At 47.0% G+C, this 17598-nt stretch overlaps 1 protein-coding gene across 1 annotated transcript in view; it reads right to left on the reverse strand.

The window, feature by feature from the left end:
* Window positions 1-14421, reverse strand: part of DTNA (dystrobrevin alpha) — a 359099-nt gene extending 344678 nt beyond the window's left edge. Inside the window, exon 1 of the mRNA XM_044292987.1 lies at window positions 14248-14421. The gene's annotated coding sequence lies outside the window, so the exon portion shown is untranslated. The remainder of the gene's footprint in view (window positions 1-14247) is intronic.
* Between the last annotated feature and the right edge of the window lie 3177 nt (window positions 14422-17598).

Genomic DNA, 17598 nt, shown 5'->3' on the forward strand with positions numbered 1-17598 from the left:
CAACGTTGTGGATCGAGCTGCCCATGGTGGTGGTGGGGTTATGGTATGGGCAGGCGTATGTTATGGACAACGAACACAGGTGCATTTTATTGATGCCATTTTGAATGCACAGAGATATCGTGACGAGATCCTGAGGCCATTCATCCACGACCATCACCTCATGTTGCAGCATGATAATGCACGGCCCCATATTGCAAGGATCTGTACACAATTCCTGGAAGCTGAAAACATCCCAGTTCGTGCATGGCCAGCATACTCACCGGACATGTCACCCATTGAGCATGTTTGGGATGCTCTGGATCGGCGTATACAACAGCGTGTTCCAGTTCCTGCCAATATTCTGCAACTTCGCACAGCTATTGAAGAGGAGTGGACCAACATTCCACAGGCCGCAATCAACAACCTGATCAACTCTATGCGACGGAGATGTGCTGCACTGCGTGAGGCAAATGGTGGCCACACCAGATACTGACTGGTTTTCTGACCATCCCTCCCCCACATTTCAGATTGGCCTTTTATTGTGGGCAGTCTAAGGCACACCTGTGCAATATTCATGCTGTCTAATCAGCACCTTGATATGCCACACCTGTGAGGTGGGATGGATTATCTGGGCAAAGGAGAAGTGCTCACTAACACAGATTTAGACAGATTTGAGAACAATATGTGAGAGTAATGGGTCTTTTGTGTATGTGGAAAATGTATCAGATCTTTGAGTTCAGCTCATGCAAAATGGGAGCAAAACCGAAAGTGTTGCGTTTATATTTTTGTTCAGTGTACATAGCATAAAAACCAATAAAATAAGATTGACGCTATTAACAAACTGGTATAATCTACAATGGAAAGGGGGAAGACACAGTAGGTGAATGTCAACCTTCAGTTTATTGCCAAATCATGCGACCACTACAGTCAATGAGTGGCCGCAGCAGTGACGTATCAGTTATGGCCAGTCATTGGACGTAACATTCACATGAGCGGCATCAGATGTTGAAATGGGAAGACAGGGACCTACAGAGCCAGCAGGGCAGCGATGGAGCTGGAACCCAGCGGCAGTGATCAGGTTATCAGCAGCTATTTCGGTAGGCTGTCCTCCAAATCAGGCACTGACTGACTATTATCTGCAGTAATACGTAGGTAATGCTGCATATATGGAGTCCAGATCACCATTTTTATTTTCCTACTGCCCCCCATTCCACCACTGTCAGCACTACACAGTCTGTACTGCTGTGCTAACTTGGAGACGACTCAAGTGCATGCCCAGCAGTCCTGACAATGTATTTCAATGCAGATTTGAGAGCTGGTAGTGGGGGAATGGTGTGGACTCCATATCTGCAGTACTATTCCTGGATTACTGCATATAATAGTCCAAAATCCTTGTGACAGATCCCCTTTAATGTGAAAAAGACATGATTTGGAAAGGTTTGAGCTAAATATGAGTTCAGGACAGTGAGCTTGGGGTTCAGGAAATGCCATATATTGACATGTTCATGATGCAGGAAAAATAAGGAGCTTGGTTTTGAGGTTTACAGAAGATACAACAGTGGCGGCTGCTTACAGACATTCACTGTCTTTATTCAGTATTCTGGAGAGATTTGATGAAAAGCCAGTTTGTCATCATCAGCATATAGATGGTGCCAGAATCTGAAACTGCATATTCTAAACTGTGGAAAGAGAGAACAGAAGGGGCTCCATTACTGAGCCCTGAGGAACCCTGCAGAGAAATCATCAAAGGAAACACTAAAGGAATGACGTCATTTGCGGCAGAACTTTCTGATTTGGACTCACTCTGAACTTTATGGTATACTAAAGTCAGACCGCGTATACCGGCAACATGTAAGTCAACGTATTCCTACAGTGTATCACATAACTTATGTATCAAAGAGCCTTTCAACTTCACAATTTGACACAGTTAATTGGAATCTTGTCATCGCACACATTGAACTGGAATGCAAAATTATTCAACTGTTATTTCCAGACCTCGCCCTTACATGCCTATATAGTACATTATCCTGCACATACCATCAAACTGTGAAAATCTCATATTAATACTTACGCATACCTGGATTAAATTAAGGCCTTGTGCACACGACCATATGTCTTTATGGTCAGCAAGATACACATACCGTCCGTGTCCCATCCGGATTTTTTTGCAGACCCATTAACTTCAATGGGTCTGACGACTGCATTTTGCAGACCAGAATAGGACATGCAGAATGAACATAGGGATGCGAACAGCACGCGGTTTGCAGACCATGCGGCCGTGTGCATGTAGCCTAAGAAACGTTAGAAACACCAGATGGCTTCAGTAGATTAAACACAACACTGAATATGTAAACTAGATATATTATTTTACATACATTGTCATACAATCTAACAAATGTAATATGCTTTTTGATTTACCATCTTCATTTCTACATTTTTCATACAATCACCAAAAGGTTAGATCCCTGTTAACAGTGAACATACTATGGATCTGTACTCCAAATGCTGTAAAAGCAGAGCAGAAGCAAGCAGAAGGTTTAGGTACCTTAATAATTCCTTACTTCTAGCAGGAATAGTAAAGGAAAGGCATACCACAGAGTCATATGATGCTCCGGAATTATCATTACACGAAACAGACATGTTAGGGCTCTTTCACACGAGCGGATCCCGTGCGAGTAATCCGCTGTGTGAAAGAGAGCCAAGCCCCGTTCCGGACAGCAGAGACACGGAGCAGTAACATGACTGATAATGCTCTTTGCCTCTCTGACTTTTTACTACAAAATCACAGTGACTTTATCTCACTGTGATTTTGTAGTAAAAAGATCACAGAGAGGCACGGAGCATTATCAATCATGTTACTGCTCCGTGTCTCTGCTGTCCGGGACGGGTCTTGGCTCTCTTTCACACAGCGGATTACTCGCACGGGATCCGCTCGTGTGAAAGAGCCCTTAGGAGAGGTTACAGGTTCTCTTTAAAAAGGTTGGCCCATTTGTGACACTGATGGCAGATGCATAGAATATGCCATCAATGTCAGATAGGTGAGGGTCTGGGACCTGCTCCTATCTCCAGAAGGAACCTCCAAAGTGACAGAGAGCACAATGCACATGTGCAGTGTGCTCTCCAGTCACAGATCGGCTAATTTCTAGAGTTCCATATCGGTGTATGGAGAGGGCACAGAGCAAGCGAGGTCAAGGCTATTTTCAGAACTCCCATAGCGGTGAACGGAAGGCAGCTCCACATGTGCGGTTGCTTTCCATTCACTTCGGGGGACGAGTTCTGGAGATAGGAGCAGGTTCCAGAGATGGGACCTGCAACTATATGACAGTGATGGTATAGCCTAGCGATAAGCCATTAATGTCCCAGATGTCCCAACCCCTTTAAGTACAAATGTTAATGTTACCATCAACATTGAAAAGACGTTGAACAAATGTTCGCTTGGTGAACAATCGTTCCACTGATGCAGCCATACACATTTTAGTTGATGCTGGCATAGGGTTGCACCAGGTATCAATTAGATACCGGGATTTGTCTTTTACCGATACTAGGCTGCACGACTGCGCAGCCTAGTATCACAGAACATGGCACATGCTGCTCTCAGCTCGCGCCATGTTCCCTCAGCAGCACAGCAGAGAAGGAGGCAGTCTCTCCCTCCCCCTGTGCCGTTGCCACCAATAAGAAGAGAGGGGGGAAGAGGAGGGGAGGGGCTGTGGCCACTGCGCCACCAATGAAGATAATTAACGTTTAATACAAATACAGAAGGCGGGTGTCGGCGGCAGAATCACATAGCCGGTACCCGGCCTCTATGACATGGAGCAGCGATCCACGTAAGTTAACCCCTCAGGTGTGGCACCTGAGGGGTTAACTGACGCTGATCGCAGCGCCTTGTCATAGAGGCCGGGTGCCGGCTATGTGATTCTGCTGCCGGCACCCGCCTTCTGTATTTGTATTAAACGTTAGTTATCTTCATTGGTGGCGCAGTGCGCCCCCCCTCCCCAGTATTAAAAACAATGGTGGTGCGTTGTGCCCTCCCCCACCCCCTCCAGTATTAAATCATTGGTGGCATTTGCCACAGGGTCCCCCCCCCTTATTGGTGGTGCAGTGGCAGTTCAATCTGAGCCCCAGCAGTGTAATCGCAGGGCTCAGATCGGTTACCATGGCAGCCAGGACACTACTGAAGCCCTGGCTGCCATGGTAAGCTCCCTGCTGCTGTGTGTACTATGCACAGGGCAGCAGGGAGAGTGTGAAGTCCTATTTACCCTAATAGATCTCCATTAGGGTGAATAGGACAAGGGATTAATAGATCCCAGGTTCTAGCCCCCTAAGGGGGGAAATTGTTATTAAATAAAAAGTAAAAAAAATAAAGTTTAAAATAAACACACCAAAATATTAAGTATAAATCACCCCCTTTCCCAATTTTACATATAAAATATATAAACAAAAAATAAACATATTACCACGTCCAAAAAGTCCAAACTATTAAAATTAAAAAATTTTTTATAAAAACTGCGTGATTCGCCATTTTTTTGTCACCTTGTCCCCCCAAAAAAATAGGATAGGACTGTTCGAATATGTGCTAGACGTTCCATAAAATGAGAAATGCACGCGGCTTTTTGGGAGTTTTATTTTTTCGCATGATATCGAATGGTATCGAGTATCGCAATACTTTTTTATGGTATCGAAATCGAATCAAAATTTTGATATGTGACAACCCTATATTGGCATATACAGTTGTTAAAAAGCAGCCACATGTCCACTTGCACCAGACATATAACGGCTGATAATTAGGCCAACCTATAGACAAAACTCAAATTGGGTGTGTAAGATGCACTGGGGTACTGTAATGTTCACCTAATGTAACTGTTATGCTGGACCCCTGAGAAGACACCCCGATTTACATTACAATCAGCTTTTTTCCAAGTTCTATCTCCACCTGGCATAAGCGCATCACACCGTTGCGCTGTGGGGCGGCATCGTGGTGGTGCTCCTATACCTGGTCCTGTGTGAGCCGGCTGACGTGCGCCCTCGTGTCATGTGATCGGACGAGGGGGGTGTGTGGCTGCGCGCTGTCAGTGCGGCTCCCTCCCCCTGTCTGGCCATGTGACGCGGTGGGCGTGCCTCGTCTGGCTTTCGGCACTGGGTGGCGCGTATCTATGATGTCACGCCCCACATCACTGGGCGTATGCGCTAATCAACTGCCGGCTGTGGACCACACTATTTTAAGACGGACATTGTTAGTTACTCTTACCTCCTGGCGAAGCCTCTCCAGCGAAACGTGCGTCGAGGTGCAGCTCCGGTCATTATCTCTGGGTTCCAGCATATCATGGGTAACCCATGTTTTGTTTTCATGCTTGTGTAGCTCGCTACTCCAGGTCACTGCTCACACTTGGCACCCTTGCCTTGCCTTATCCACCTCACATTTGGCTATCTGTATTTTTCCAGGCGGCCATCTAGGTTACCCAGGGTGGGCAAGTATGCTAAGCGTGACCCTTAGGTGGGACTTACCGTTACTGTTAAGTTACTGTTACTTTGGGTGGACTTACCGTTTTCCCAAAATATGCGGCTTCATACCCAGGACAGTGACCTCTTTCCTTGTTAGTTGGGTATATGTGGGTATAGTTGTTTATGACCCCGTCACATGGGGCGTCCCACCCTGCTTTACCTTCGTGCCTTGTGTCATATTTTATGTTATTTTGATTGTGTCAATAAATTACATATATTTTATATGTGTGTTTTCTCATCCTTATGGTTTGCTTTGTTGGTTGGTTTCATATAACGGCTGATATACAATGCATCGGAAAGTCTTCAGACACTTTCACTTTTTCCACATTTTGTGCTAAAGTAAAATAAAAACTGGATTACACTTACCGGTAATTTCCTTTTCATGAATCCTCCACGACCGCATACCATGAGAGTTGACCCGCCTCCAACCAGGTAGAGAGAGGAAGTTTAAACGTAGGCCCTCCTCCATCTCACCTTCAGTGTCTTTTTGGACCGAAGCCTAGAGAGCCTCATCATTCATCCCACAACCAGACTTATCTATAAATACCTATTCCATTTCATAAGTGAACAAGCATGAAGGATATCATAAATATACATAAATATATACATATATATATATATATATATAATTATATCATCAGGAAATTACCGGTAAGTGTAATCCAGTTTTTCCATTTCATCCTCCACAACGGAATACCATGATATGTAACAGATAAAGTAATCTAGGGAGGGACAATGGCCTGCACCTTTTCAGCCAAAGGCTAAATCCTGCCCAGAACTAACATCTACCCTGTATTGTTTGATAAAAGTGTGTGGAGACGCCCATGTGGATGCTCGACAAATTTGCTCAACCGAAGCATCGGCTTTCTCGGCCCACGAAGCCGCCACTGATCTGGTAGAGTGAGCTTTGAGGAACCCCAGCGGATCTTTCCCCAATGTTTTGTATGACTCAGGAAAATCCTGCAAAATGGTTCGATTATTTCACCGACTATACGGGCTGAGGTGATGGCTACCAGCAAAACAGTCTTGAGCGTAACCAACCGAAGGGAGGCCTCAGACAGAGGTTCAAACAGGGATTCTGTGAGGCCTGACAAAACTAGATTGAGGTCTCATGGAGGCACTATAGATCTAAGTGTGGGACTAAGGCCTCATGCACACGAACGTATTTTTTAACGTCCCGCAAAACGTGGTTCCGTTGTACCGTGATCCGTGCCCGTTTTTTCTTCCGTGGGTCTGCCGTGATTTTTGGAGGATCCACGGACATGAAAGATGAAAAAAAAATCTAAGTCAAGTTTGCCATTGAAATGATAGGAAAAAACGGACACGGATCACGGACACGGATCCGACACGGATGACAATCTTGTGTGCATCCGTGATTTTCACGGACCCATTGACTTGAATGGGCCCGTGAACCGTTGGCCGTGAAAAAAATAGGACAGGTTATATTTTTTTCACGGCCTCGAAACACGGGTCACGGGCACGGTGTAAAAACGGTGCACAAGCCGAGTTTTCTACGGCTCCATTGAAAGTCAATGGAGCCGCAGAAAAAAACGGAAAACGGCACAACGGCCACGGGTGCACACAACGGTCGTGTGCATGAGGCCTAAGTCTGTCTGCTCCCTGGAGAAACCTTATTATCCATGGATAGTCAGCTATTTTTACATCAAACACTGAGGTTAAGGCCTCATGCACACGACCGTTGTGTGCATCCGTTGTTCAGTTTTCCGTGACTTTCTGCGGACCCATTGACTTTCAATTGGTCCGTTGAAAACTCGGAAAATGCACCGTTTGTCATCCGCGTCCGTGATCCGCGTTTCCTGTCCGTCAAAAAAATATGACCTATCCTATTTTTTTGACGGACAACGGTTCGCAGACCCATTCAAGTCAATGGGTCAGTGAAAAAACATGGAGACACACAAGATTGTCATCCGCGTCCGTGATCCGTGTCAGTTTTTTTCCTATCATTTTCAAGGCAAACTTGACTTCACTTTTCTGGTCTGGTGATCCTCCAAAAATCAAGGAAGACACACGGAAGAAAAAACGGACACGGATCACGGAACAACGGAACCCTGTTTTGCGGACCGTGAAAAAATACTGTCGTGTGCATGAGGCCTAAGGCTGCAATATGAACTCTCAAGGTGTTAGGACGTAAGCCTTTACTAAACCCAAATTGCGGATCTCCAAAACACTGACACCTGCAATGTGCGATCCACAATTTGCGGACCGCCCATCACAGACACTATAATAGAAAATGCCTCTTCTGGTCCGCAATTGCAGACGAGAATAGGACATGTTGTATTTTTTTTAGGAACGTAATTGCGGATCCAGATAAAACGGATCCCGAAAAAAAGAATGCGGATCCCGAAAATATGGATGTGGATCCCGGACATGCAGATTTGCATCCGTTCCAGCCCCATTGAAAGTAAATGGGTCCGCAAATTGCGGAACATATGCGGACCCAAATTACGGACGTGTGAATGGATCCTAACACAGGCATGCCGTACTGTACTTTCCATTATATTTCTTATATTTTACAATGAAAGTGAAAGGCGCACGTACCATATGTATCTGCACACCAATAGTTGCATACGTTGTTTGCATATGATTACTTTTAACAACTGTATAGCCACAAACATGGTGAGAAAACATGTTCAAGATGCATGTGTTAAAATATACAAAGATTATTTATTTAGTAAAAACACTGAATGCAAATTAGGCCTTTGGTGCGGGCTTCACCATTGCTCTAGTTGCACCCAATCTCCACTCATTTCTGGGGCCCTTTTGCCACTGCCTGGCCCTGTCAATGAAATCAGCGAGGGAGGGGCTGGCCACAGAAATGAGTGGAGCTTAGATGCAACAACGGCAGTGGTGACACCCTCATTGCACCAAAGGCCTAATCTGCATGTTAAAGGGTTGGTCTCACTTCAGTAAGTGGCATTTATGATGCAGAGAAAGTTAATATAAGGGCTCTTTCACACTTGCGTTGTCCGGATCCGGCGTGTACTCCACTTGCCGGAATTACACGCCGGATCCGGAAAAACACAAGTGAACTGAAAGCATTTGAAGACGGATCCGTCTTCAAAATGCGTTCAGTGTTACTATGGCAGCCAGGACGCATGTGATCACGTCATCCATGCGCGTGGGGCGCCCTGACGTCACTCTGGAGCGCCCCGGGAGCCGCACGGACGGCAAGTATACTGCTCCCCCGCTCCCCACTACACTTTACCATGGCTGCCAGGACTTTAGCGTCCCGGCAGCCATGGTAACCATTCAGAAAAAGCTAAACGTCGGATCCGGCAATGCGCCAAAGTGACGTTTAGCTTAAGGCCGGATCCGGATTAATGCCTTTCAATGGGCATTAATTCCAGATCCGGCCTTGCGGCAAGTCTTCCGTATTTTTGGCCGGAGCAAAAAGCGCAGCATGCTGCGGTATTTTCTCCGGCCAAAAAACGTTCCGGTCCTGAACTGAAGACATCCTGATGCATCCTGAACGGATTTCACTCCATTCAGAATGCATTAGGATAAAACTGATCAAGATTCTTCCGGCATAGAGCCCTGACGACGGAACTCTATGCCGGAAGAAAAGAACGCAAGTGTGAAAGAGCCCTAAGCCACTTACTAATGTATTATGATTGTCCATATTGCCTCCTTTGCTTGTTGGATTTATTTTTCCATCACATTATATACTGCTCGTTTCCATGGTTACAGACCACCCTGCAGTCCAGCAGCAGTGGCCGAGCTTGCACACTATAGGAAAAAGAACCAGCCTATGTGAGCTCCCATGGTCCCGGCCACCAGAGAGGCTGACGCTTTTTCCTATAGTGTGCAAGCACGAACATCACTGATGGATTGCAGGGTGGTCTGTAACCATGGAAACGAGCAGTGTATAATGTGATGGAAAAATTAATCCAGACAACAAAGGAAGCAATATGGACAATCACAATACAGTAGCAAGTGCCTTGTTTTAACTTTCTCTACATGAAAAATGCAACTTGCTGAAGTGAGACAGCCCCTTTAAGGCCTCCTGCACACGAACGCGTGCTTCCCGTCACGGATGCGGACCCATTCACTTCAATGGGTCCGCAAATCCGGAGATGCGGAATGGTGCGGAACAGAAGCACGGAACGGAACCCTATGGAAACACTACGGAGTGCTTCCTTGGGGTTTCGTCCCGTACTTCCGTTCCGCAAAAAGATAGGACATGTTCTATGTTTTTGCGGAACGACCGGATCGCAGACGCATTAAAGTGAATTGGTCCGCGATCCGCTGCCCCACGGACGGTGTTCATGCATTGCGGCTCGCATTTCGCGGGCCGCAGCACGGCCACGGGGCGCACACGTTCGTGTGCAGGAGGCTTTAGACTGCATTTTATTCATGTGAACCACAGCTATCTGTCTATGCAAACATTTTGATAAGGAGGCCACTCGATGATTGATTCCCTTTAAGTTGATAGGACCGAACTTTAATACCAGACAAAGCCCATGGACACGTGGCTCCATTTCTTAGGGGGGAGGGGGGGAGAGGGGGGGAGGGGGGGAGGGGGGGGGGAAGCAACTCTTCATAGCTAATCCTGGACAATCCCTTTAAATGGAACCTGTTACTAGGTTTACGGCCACTAAATCACTAGCATGTGGGGTTTAGCTTTCTAAAGATGCCCGGTCACACCAGGCTGTTTGGCATTATCTAGTAAAAACACAACTTATCTTACCCCGGATGAGTCTTGTAGCATTGGGAGATTGCATAGATGACTCTGGAGAGTACACCTCTCTGCATTGTACATGCACAGTAAAGTGTCCTGCAGGGGCATAGCTTTAGGCTACTTTCACACTTGCGTTCGGGGCTCCGCTTGTGAGTTCCGTTTGAAGGCTCTCACAAGCGGCCCCGAACGGATCCGTACAGCCCCAATGCATTCTGAGTGGATGCGGATCCGCTCAGAATGCATCAGTCTGGCACCGTTTGTCCTCCGCTCCGCTCAGCAGGCGGACACCCGAACGCAGCTTGCAGAGTTCGGATGTCCGCCTGGCAGTGCGGAGGCAAACTGATCCGTCTAGACTTACAATGTAAGTCAATGGGGACGGATCCGTTTGAAGTTGACACAGTATGGCTCAATTTTCAAACGGATCCGTCCCCTATTGACTTTCAATGTAAAGTCAAAACGGATCCGTTTGCACTATCATGAAAAAAAATTAAATAAAAATTTGTTCATAGTAATGCAAACGGATCCGTTCTGAACGGATCTAAGCGTTTGCATTATAGGTGCGGATCCGTCTGTGCAGATACCAGACGGATCCGCTCCGAACGCAAGTGTGAAAGTAGCCTAAGGCTCATGGGCCCTGGTGCAGGACTTCAGCTTGGACCCCCTACCCTCAATAATCCTTTAAACCTCAGCACACGTGTAGGTTCCAGCTCCACTCACACTGTGGGCCACCCCGGTCCACTCTGCAGGCAGCTTACCTGCGTCTCTGGAATCACTCGGCCCGGGCTGTCTTCCACACCGCGCATCCTCATCATAGCTGGTCTGGAAGTGCTGATAAAACTGGCGCCTGCGCTGCGTCTATAGTGTAGGGATGGCACTGGCCGGGGGCAAAAATTCAATAGTTCGGTCAGTTCGGCAGTGCTTTGTGGCTTAGGGGTGACCTCTGTGACCCCTATAGTAACGCGACTGGCGCCCTGTGCTGCTGGAATCATCTCTCTAGAAATCCCTTTACTATAGGCTACATGCACCCGACTGTATGTGTTTTGCGGTCCGCAAATTGCGGATCCGCAAAAAAAGAAAATAAAAAATATGACATCCTTATGCCATCTATTTTATTATTATTATTATTTTGGATCTATTGTAACAATGCCTAAAACGGACAAGAATAGGACATGTCCTATTTTTTATTTTTTGCGGGGCTACGGACATACTGATGCGGACAGCACACGGTGTGCTATCTGCATTTTTTGCGGACCCAATGAAATGAATGGGTCCGCATCCTATTTGCAAAAAAAAAAAAAAAACAATAAACGGAACGGGCACAGAAACAACGGTTTCTGACGGTTTGGTGGCCCCAGACCTTCCCTTTCACAAGTAGCATGGAGAGATGGGATTAGCAGCATGGAGCCCTCATTGATAAGATTTTTCGTAGAATTTGTGTTCTTGTAAGTAAAGCCTGTCTACAATCCATGTCTCCCACCTCACTCCTACTTCCGAAGACCACGCTGACCTAAGCGCAGAAGCATCTCACTATTTCTCATAACGGACAAAACCGCACGCTCAAAGTCACGTATGGGTTCAAAATAAGTTACACATCAGCTATTCCATAAAGATACAATACATCACAGATACTTCAGGAGCTGCGGAGACCAGTGCAGTATCATCACACCATGATTACATCAATGTGCACTGCCCATGTCCACACAGGTGACACCCCCAGGATGCCACTGCAACATCTGCACTCACCACTGCTTCTCCGCCGTATGTAGCGAGAGCTAAGGAGCTGAACGACGACTGGATGATGATCCGCAAACAGTGATACCATACAACGCCAGCACAAATACAAACTCCTAATACTGCACAGAACAGCAGAAGCTGGCGCTGATGTAATACTAACCACCCATTCTCATTCTTACACTGACGTCACCTGCGTTAGCCCAGAGTGATGCTAGTACTATGTGCCTCCACGCACCAGAGTCATATACATGGCCCCCGCAGCATCAGAATACCCTCATTACACATCTACAGGGTATACCGTCTCACAGACTGCCCAGTATACAGACTACATTCATTACACATAAACAGCTGTATGGACATATGTATTGGAGAAAGCAATACACATACTGTAATACAGTGATCACACAGCCACAACACACCACATCCAGCGCATTACCTCATCCAGTGCTCACACAAATGCACCTGCACAATACAGTGTAATATATATATAGTAGCTACACATACGGTGTAATAATCCCATATACAGCATGTCCCTACACAAATACAGTGTAATATATATATAGTAGCTACACATACGGTGTAATAATCCCATATACAGCATGTCCCTACACAAATACAGTGTAATAACCACATATACAGCATGTCCCTATAGTGTAATATTCAGATATACAGCATGTCCCTACACAAATACAGTGTAATAACCACATATACAGCATGTCCCTATAGTGTAATATTCAGATATACAGCATGTCCCTACACAAATAGTATAATAATCAGATATACAGCATGTACCAATATGGTGTAATATACACATATACAGCATGTCCCTACACAAATAGTATAATAATCAGATATACAGCATGTACCAATATGATGTAATATTCAGATATACAGCATGTCCCTATATAGTATAATAATCAGATATACAGCATGTACCAATATGATGTAATATTCAGATATACAGCATGTCCCTATATAGTGTAATATTCAGATATACAGCATGTCCCTACACAAATAGTATAATAATCAGATATACAGCATGTACCAATATGGTGTAATATACACATATACAGCATGTCCCTACACAAATAGTATAATAATCAGATATACAGCATGTACCAATATGGTGTAATATACACATATACAGCATGCCCCTATATAGTATAATAATCAGATATACAGCATGTACCAATATGATGTAATATTCAGATATACAGCATGCCCCTACACAAATAGTATAATAATCAGATATACAGCATGTACCAATATGGTGTAATATACACATATACAGCATGCCCCGATATAGTATAATAATCAGATATACAGCATGTACCAATATGATGTAATATTCAGATATACAGCATGTCCCTATATAGTGTAATATTCAGATATACAGCATGTCCCTACACAAATAGTGTAATAATCAGATATACAGCATGTACCAATATGGTGTAATATACACATATACAGCATGCCCCGATATAGTATAATAATCAGATATACAGCATGTACCAATATGATGTAATAATCAGCTATACAGCATGTACCTATATACGGTAGTATAATAATCAGCTATACAGCATGTACCAATATGATGTAATAATCCCATATACAGCATGTACCTATATACGGTAGTATAATAATCAGCTATACAGCATGTACCAATATGATGTAATAATCAGATATACAGCATGTCCCTATATAGTGTAATATTCAGATATACAGCATGTCCCTACACAAATAGTGTAATAATCCCATATACAGCATGTCCCTACACAAAGTGTAATAATCCCATATACAGCACGTACCTATATACGGTAGTATAATAATCAGCTATACAGCATGTACTAATATGATGTAATAATCAGCTATACAGCACGTACCTACCCAGCCTCCCAGGTACTGTACTATAACAATTCAATGATTACACATAGAGCAGGGAGAGTAGAGCGCCCCCATACGTCTGCCACATCACACATGTAGAGCATGAGTCACACTGAGCGGTATGGTGGCAGGGCTGTGTGGAATAATGTCTATATACGGTCTGGTAATAAAAGATGCCAGGCTGGAGTGGCACACTAGGCACTGGCAGTCTCAGGGGGGCACACCTCCTGGTGCCTGTCCTCACATACTCCCCAGTGTACCACTGACCCCTGGCCGGCTGCATTAGGTACCATGTACATGACCGCACACACAGCACGGAGGCAGTGTAAGAGCGGCCATGCTGACACTGGAGATGCTGCAGCCGTGAGGAGGTGCATGGAGCCCCCGCCTGGTCCGTGCACCTGTGACATAATGTGCACGAAGGTCACCGTGTAGTAAAGCCGCACACTTACCGCACAGGGGACGCACCCGACGCCTCTACCGGAACATGCTGCGCTCGTCTGGACGCTCAGGCTTCACGGCTCCTAATCCAATAGCCGGGGCAGCGCCGCCAATTCTGCTGCTGCTCTTCTCTGTTTACTTTGCCTATTGCATCGCCCTCCCCGCTGCGGTCTCTGCGTCTCCCGGCTGCCGGAGTACGTCATGCTATGTGTAGCCTCACCTTGCTATTCACTAACGCGTCTTACGCACAGTGCGTTACCGTCTGCAGGCTCTGCCTTCTCCTCACCGCCCAGTGCTGCGCCTGTACTGACAGCATCTTGGAGGCGCCTCGTCAGCTGAGCCTCACTCCAGAGGAGTCTTCCATGCTGCTGGAAGTCTGGCACCTCATGTGCTGCCGGATTCACATGCAGTCTTTTCAATGGCGTTTTTGCTCCAGTCAGATGCTACCTATAGACTTCTCTGTGGGCAGGGGTGCACCACCAATGAGGCTAGGTGAGGCGATGGCCTCAGGTGGGGGCAGCGGAAGGGCCATGGGCAATGAGCGTTTCAATTTTCACCTCAGGCTTCAGAAAGGCTAGGTGCACCCCTGTCTGTAGGGCTTCCACACCCTGGAAGTCCTATATTGTGCAGGTTTCGGTGCAAAAAATTGGGTCAAATTTGTGCTGAAACCGACTCCCGTCAGTTTCATTGGTAGGCCGTGCCACGGTTCATGCGGCTGAGGGTTTTGCTGGTCAGTTTTCAAGAATCGGTGTCTGACTGTCGGGTCCACCAGTAAAATTTATTCTGGGGACCACTGCACAGCTGCATGCAAATATTACCTGCCAGGGGCGGATTGGCCATGGACCTTACAGGGAAATTTCCCGGTGGGCCAATGCCCAGGGGCCGCCTGAGCCCTCCTCACGGCTAGCCAGGGGAGGTTTTTGGGGCAGTATTTTGTGATGGACTGTGTTATAATGTGCCACCATATAGTATTGCTGGCCCTGCCTTTCATCAATTTGGACCCAACTACAAAACAAGGCCACTTTTAGTATTTTTTCCAGGGCCACTTTAAATTCCCATCTGAAATCTGCAGCCTCTCAACTTATGCTGTAGACGTCCGCCATGGATTTTACCCTTTACACAGGAGAAGGTGAAAACTACAGCCATTTCTGCAGGAAAAACTGCGTATAATATAGGCGTTTTGTGCTGCGGTTCTTGCTGCAGATAGGTGGTCAAATCCACAGAGGACTTTTCCTCAGTATTTTCAGTCACATGTCGATGTAACCTTCAGATATGGCTAAGAGAAGAGAAACGCTGCCGAGTTTACAGTAGCAGCAAACTGGATGAGACTTAAAGGGCTTTTCCAAAGATTTTTATACTGATAGCCCATCCTCAGTATAGGTCATCAGTATCTGATCGGTGGGGTCTAAAATCCGGGAAGGCACCAAGCACAGTGCCGTACATTGTATAGCAGTTGTGCTTGGTGTAGCGCTTAGCCCCATTCACTTCTATAGGGCTGAGCTGCGCCAAAGCCACGTTACTGATGAATATATCGTCACTGGCCTAGGAAAAGCAGAGAAGAGGCCGCGGTGCTACTGTGAGCGCCGGTGCCTTCTCAAATAGCTGATCAGCGAGGGTCCCTGGCGTCAGACCCCCACTGATCAGATACTGATGATCTATTCAGAGGATAGATATCATCAGTAGTGTTGACCGAAGCGAGCTGTCTCCGTACAACACTCAAATGTATGAGCTCCGCCGAGGTGAAATCCGTTATCTCTAAATTCGCGCAAGACTTAAGCTCGCTTTACTGACCAGCATTAAAGTCTCGGAAAACCCTTTTAACCCCTTAGGGACCCATGACGTATCGGTACGGCATGTTTCCCGAATCCTTAAGGACCCATGACGTACCGGTACGTCATGGCTTCAATTCGCGATTCCGGCGCCGCGGGGGTTAATCGGAACGGGATGCCGGCTGAAATCATTCAGCCGGCATCCCGTAACAACGCAGGGGGGGGGTCATTTGACCCCCCCGTATAGACGATCGCAGAAAACCGCAGGTCCATTCAGACCTGCGGTTTTCTGCGTTTCCGGTCCATTCGGGTGTGCTGTGACCCGATGAACCGGAAAAAGACTGCGATCGGTGGCGTAATTTTACACCACCAATCGCAGTCCGAGGATTTGAGGAGGCGGTGCTGGCCCTGGTGCTGATGCCTGCTGTCCAGGGTGCTGATTGGTGCAGGGGAGAGAGGCGCGAGATTCAAACTTCCTGCGCTCCTCTCTCCCCTCCTCTTCCTGTCCAGCACCCTGACCGTGCAGCATCGTCCAGCACCAGCTCCTGTGTCCCCCTAATCGGCATCCATCACCCTCCTGCACCCATCGCCACTCAGGTAGGTTAGGGTCAGTGAGGGAGAGGCACCATTAGGAAGGGAAAGAAGGGAAAAGTTAGTTAGGAAAAAAAAAAAAAAAAAAGAACTTTTACACAAAACTTTTTTGATCCATCTATCAGACCCCAGAGCCCCCCCTGCCACTTGCCCCCCCCTACCAGCCCCCCACCACCACCAGCCCCCCCCACCCCCCCCCCACCCATCCCCCCACCAGCCCTCCCCCAGCCTCCCCAGCCTCCCCCCCCCCCTCACCACTAGCCCCCTTACCACCACTTTTTTTTTATTTTTCTGCGTTCGCTGACTGGTCGGCACTTTAGCGTCCGTCCACTGTTAGCGCATCGCCTGCCCCACCGCTGATCAGCGTTGTACCGCTGATCAGCAACTTTGAACTTTTTTTTTTTTTTTTCCTAACACTTGCCCCTTTATTTTCCTTTTTTTAGTACGCGAACACCCGTTGCCCCCACACACACGCACATATAATAAAGGTTTCCACACACGCACACCTACACGCACACACACCCATGGCCCGCCGGGTGTTCTCGGCCGAGGAGGCTTACGCCCAGATTGCCTCCGACTCCGAGAGCCCCAGTGAGGATGAGGATGACCCCACATTCCTTCTGTCATCCGCATCCTCCTCATCATCATCGGATGACGATGAGCCACCAAGGCGGCGGAGACGCCGCCAGGCGGAGCCAGGGGCCACACATGCTAGGGATCCTGTGGCCCACCCTAGTACGAGCCGCCCTGGGGTTCGTACTGGTTTCCCGGCCCACCAAATAAGTTCACCGGAGCCCCCTGCCGATGAACTTAGCTGGTGTCCCCCAGTGGACTTTGAGCCTGAGATTCCGGATTTCGCTGGCAATCCTGGAATCCAGATTCCCACAGTGGGGTTTACTGAAATAGACTTTTTTAGTTTTTTTTTCAGTAACCCACTGGTGAATTTGATGGTGGAGCAGACGAATCTGTACGCCCAACAGTTCGTCGCTCAAAACCCAGGCT

This window comes from Bufo gargarizans, chromosome 5, assembly GCF_014858855.1.
Source record: "Bufo gargarizans isolate SCDJY-AF-19 chromosome 5, ASM1485885v1, whole genome shotgun sequence".
NCBI classification, from domain to species: Eukaryota; Metazoa; Chordata; class Amphibia; order Anura; family Bufonidae; genus Bufo; species Bufo gargarizans.